General features: G+C 39.3%; 1 pseudogene across 1 annotated transcript; it reads right to left on the reverse strand.

Annotated features, from left to right (window-relative positions):
* Positions 1-559: 559 nt before the first annotated feature.
* LOC103254725 lies at positions 560-1,355 on the reverse strand (annotated as a pseudogene). The gene has a single exon (XR_503979.2). The product of XR_503979.2 is annotated as a heterogeneous nuclear ribonucleoprotein D-like pseudogene (transcript).
* Between the last annotated feature and the right edge of the window lie 3,705 nt (positions 1,356-5,060).

The raw sequence follows: 5,060 nt of genomic DNA on the forward strand, positions 1-5,060 counted from the left end.
GTTCCTCTCTTTGGAAAGAAATACTTGATACTATTTTTATTTTTTTTAATTTGTTGAGACTTGTTTTGTGGCCTAAGTATGGTCTATGCTGGAGAATATTTTATGTCCTAATGAGAAGAACGTGTATTCTGTAGCTGTTAGGTAGAATGGTCTGTAAATGTCTGTTAGAATCATTTGGTGTACAGTGCAGTTAAAGTTCAATGTTTCTTTGTTTATTTTCTATGTAGATGATCTATCTAATGCTGTGAATAGAATGTTGACGTCCCCAACTAATCCTGTTTTAAGGTCTGTCTTTCCCTTTAGCTTTAATAATATTTGCTTTATATATCTGGGTGCTTCCATGTGAGGTACATCTATATTTACAATTGTTCTATACTCTTATGGAATTTATCTCATTATCATTATGTAACTCCTTTGCCTCTTTTTGTTTGTTTTACTTAAAGTCTATTTTATTTTATATAAGTATAGCCACTCCAGTTTGTTTTGGTTTCCATGTCCATGGAATACCATTTTCATTTCTTCACTTTCGGTCTTTTTGTAGCTTTACAAGTGAAATGAGTTTTTTTTTTTTAACAATCACATAAGGAAGCATTTATTTGAGGTTTAACATGGAATGATACAAATAAAAATGTGTATAAACACAAATCCACACTGAGTTGTAACACAGATAGCAAAGGACAAAGTAGAAACAAAGAAAACTGGTTGGCAGCTATATACAGCTGGACACAGCTGTGTCTTGTGCACTAGAAAGTCTTTTACAAAATAATCATCTCAGATCAACAGAAGACCAATCTTCAATGTCGTCCTGCAAGATGGATTACTTTTAAAACATCTCCTCCTGCTTCCTCCAAGGTCCTCCTTTAGTATGGCTGGTAACTGCTTTGGTGATTGCCACCCCCTCGAGATGCCTTGCCGTAAGGGCTCTGTTGGTCACTGTAGTCTGCATATCCCTGTCCATATCCATAGTGCCCATAGTTATACCCAGTATAATCATATCCGCCATAGCCACTATAGTTTTGATCACCACCATAGGCACTATTGTGATTTCCATATCCTGGATCACAATAGTTATTAAATCCTTGGTTCCGGTCTTGGCCCTGACCTCGACCACACCCCCTTGCCCCGCCTCGGCCACCGGTGGCAGCGCCTCTCCCGCCTTTCTTCTGCTGCCTGCAGACCTCTTTGGGTTGCGCGACTTTGATCTCACACTTCCCAGAGCCAATTTGATGGTATCTGCTCTTTAACAATTTTTTAACCGGCTCTTCATCTGTGTATGTGATAAAACAAAATCTTCTTCTTTCATTTGTTTTTGTATCCATGGGAGGTTCAATGTTTTCAATCTCTCCAAAGGCTCCGAAATGAGTTTTTTATAGGTAGCATATTGTTGGGTTTGGGTTTTTCATTCATTTGACCAGTCTATACCTTTAAATTGGAAAATTTAAGTGGTTAACATTCAAAGTTGTTATTAATGTGTTAAGTTGTTATTAATAAGTAGTGGAAACCAAAACAAACTGGAGTAGCTTTGCTAATGGTTTTCTGGTTGTTTGGTATCCTTTGTTCATTTCTTTCTTTTTAGTGTTTACCTTTGTGGTTTGGTGGTTTTCTGTAGTAATAACTTTTTGTTTCTTTCTTGTTCTCATTTCTGTATCTGATCCACCAGCAAGTTTTATACTTTTGCAACGTTTTCATTATGGCAGCTATCATTCTTTCAAATGTAGGACTGCCTTAAGTGTTTCTTAAAAGGTCGATGTAGTGGTGATGAATTCCCTCAGTTTTTACTTGTCTGGGGAAAACTTTATTTCTCCTTTATTTCTGAAGAATACCTTTGCTGGGTATAGTACGATTGGTTGACTGTTTCTTCCCCCAACACTTTGAATATATTATCCCATTCTCTCCTGGACTGTAAGGTCTCTGAGTATTCCCTTATATTTGACTTGATGCTTTTGTCTTGCTAATTTTAAAATGTTCTCTATTTTTAACTTTTGAGACTAGACTGTAACACATCTTAGAACATTTTTGGTTTACATCTACTTAGGAGTGTTTGAGCTTCCTATATCAATATAGATATCTATATCTTTCCCAAAACTTGGGATATCTTTAGCTATTATTTCATTTAATAGGTTTTCTGTGCCTTTTCTCATCTCTCCTCCTTCTGGAATTCTCATAATGCAAAAATGGTGTCCGATATGTCCTGTAGGCTTTCTTGGTTTTTTTGTTTGTTTGTTTTTCTTTTTTAAAAAATGTTTTTGTCTGAATGGCTTATTTCAAAAGACCTGTTTTCAAGTTCAGAAATTCTTCTGCTTAATCTAGTCTACTGTTGAAACTCTTAACTGTATTTTTCATATCATTCATTGAATTCTTCAGTTACAATATTTTTGTTGGTTCTTTTTTATGGTATTTATCTTTTTGTTGAATTTCTCATTCAGATTATGACTTATTTTTCTAGTTTCATTGAATTATCTATCTGTGTTCTCTTGTATCTCACTGAGTTTTCTTAAGTTCATTATTTTACTATTCTTTTCAGGCTTTTCACAGATTTCTCTTTCTTTGGTATTAGTTACTGAAGTATTATTGTGTTTCTTTGAAGGTGTCACGTTTTCTTGCTTTTTTGTATTTCTTTTATACATTCACTGATATTTGCTCATCTGGTGGGACAGTTGTTTCTTCCAATTTTATGGAGTAGATTTTGTAGGGAAAGATTTTGTTTTGTAGATGTGTCCTATATTCAACTATGTAGGGTGCCTTGGCTTTGGATGTGGCTGTACACAGTAGTGTAGTTTCTGTTTGATTTCTTTGGCTGTAATCAACATAGTGGTATTAGTAAGTGCTTCAATGACCTAAGCTGCAGTTGTTTGCAGAGGCTGTGACACAGCTCTGCTGGGGATAAGAATGTCAGTCTGGCTGATCCTTGGGCCCCAGGGAGACAAGTCTGGGTGTGCAACAGCTCTGTTGCTGAAGCGGGTACACTACCATCAGTGGTGGGTCCCATGCAGTCCAGTCTTCAGGCCACTGGGAGTCAAACATGGGCATGTGGCTCTGTAAATGGAGAGCACAAGGTCACTAGCAGTGGCGATGGTCCAGATAGGTCATCCTCAGGCACATGGCTCTTTCCATTCTTGGAGGGAGTCGAGAAGCCAACAATGGCAGTAGTCCCCAGTTGAGCAGCTCTCAGTCTCTGGAGAGCACATGCTTTGTTTCCCTTTGTCCTGGGGCAGCTTCTCCTTTGTGCTGGACTACCTGCGCCCCAAGTATAGGGTGCTGTGTATGGTTGGATGTCAGGGCCATGACTTCGCACGTGGTTCAACTGTTGTCACAATGTTGCTGACCTCTTGGTCGATGTGATGGGATGCCAGTGGGGTCTCAGAGAGATGTAGAGGCTATAGGGCCCTGGAGCAGGCTGCCCTTAGACGATGACTCTGTTCTCAAAGTGCCTACCTGCTGTAGCAGCTTGGGTCCTGACGGCTGGGGGAGACCCAGCATGAATTCTTTCACAGGAATAATATAAGTCGTGCGAACTCCAGGAAGCTCCCTCTACTTTGCACAGGACTTAACAGGGCTGAAGGACTCTTCTGTGGCCAGGATTGCAGGTGTCTCTGGTGGAGATGTGTACTGCTGTGAGTCTCTCACTGACCTTTTTTCTGCAGTGGGGAGTTCCTCTTGACTCTGAGCTGGTCCTTGCCAGATGACTTTGTGCCTCAGAGGGTGTCCATCACTTCTTTACTGAATTCCAGAATTCTCCCCTAGACACTCTATTCAATGTGCAGTTATGTTTTTTTTGGGGGGGGGTCTTTGTTTGGAGATGAGATTTGTAGTGGGTGCCTTTAATTCAGTGAGTACATATGGTACTCTGTTATTGGTTTCTTTGATAAATCACTGAGTATTATAGACTCTAAATCCATCCAAGTTGTTGCGAAGTCCATATATTTGTCCTTCTTTATGACTGCATACTATTCCATTGTGTATATGTACCACATTTTTTTATCCAGCCCAGTTTTGATGGGCAGTGCAGTACACCTTCTAAAGGAAAACAACTTTATAAATTATGACCAACTATCTAATACTTTTTAATCCTTTCCTCACCCTCTAATCTAATGCTCATTAAAGTACAGTATCCACTGTTTAACATTTTATTAACTGACAATGGAGTACAAAGTCATTCTCAAGTCAAGAAGACACAGATCTATTCTATGAACAAAAGGCAGGAGAGAAAAACCTAAGAAAAACAACTGTGCTATTTTTCTGAATACCCAATTCTATTTAATACTTATAATTCTTTAGGCATAAAAGAGCTTAATTTTCTTTTCTTTTTTTTTTTTTTTTGAGTTGAAGTCTCACTCTGTCACCCAGACTGGAGTGCAGTGGCCGCTCCCGGCCACCGCAGCCTCAACCTGCTGGGCTCCGGTGATCCTTCCACCTCAGCCTTTCAAGTAGCTGGAACTACAGGCGTGTACCACCACACCTGGCTAATTTTTGATTTATTGTAGAGATGAGGTCTCGCCAAGTTGCCCAGGCGAATCTCTAACCCGCGGGCTCAGGCAATCCACTCACCTCAGTCTCCCAAAGCACTGGAATTACAGGCTGAGCCACCGAGCCCAGCTTAAGAGCTTAATTTTTAAGATTAATTAATTCAGAAGCATTTATTATATACCTAACATGTGTCCAGGCTTATATTTGTTCCACCCATTATTTCAGACCCTTTGGTAACAAGAAAGTTTGGTGGGACAATCAGTAAACCTCTTTCCCCTCCTACCCCGATTCTCTTTCTTTCTTTTTTTTTTTTTGTTTTGTTTTTAGGAAGGAGAATTTATTGAGCGGACAGAAAATCTCCTATAGTGGGAGGGGACCAGAAGGGGTTGCCCCCCAGTTCTAACATTACTAACATTAGTAATTCCAGGTCCCACTCCAAACTATTACAAATAGAACAGCACCTTGTGACCATTACAACGCACACCTTTATTTTATCATTAACAAAATATGCCATTTCTTTGACATCAATACTGCTGGTTTTGTTAGTACTGTACAAAGTCTAAGAGAGACACAGATGGGCTGCTGGGCAATGA

Source organism: Carlito syrichta, unplaced genomic scaffold, assembly GCF_000164805.1.
Source record: "Carlito syrichta isolate Samal-C Ts95f unplaced genomic scaffold, Tarsius_syrichta-2.0.1 Scaffold287388, whole genome shotgun sequence".
NCBI lineage: Eukaryota > Metazoa > Chordata > Mammalia > Primates > Tarsiidae > Carlito > Carlito syrichta.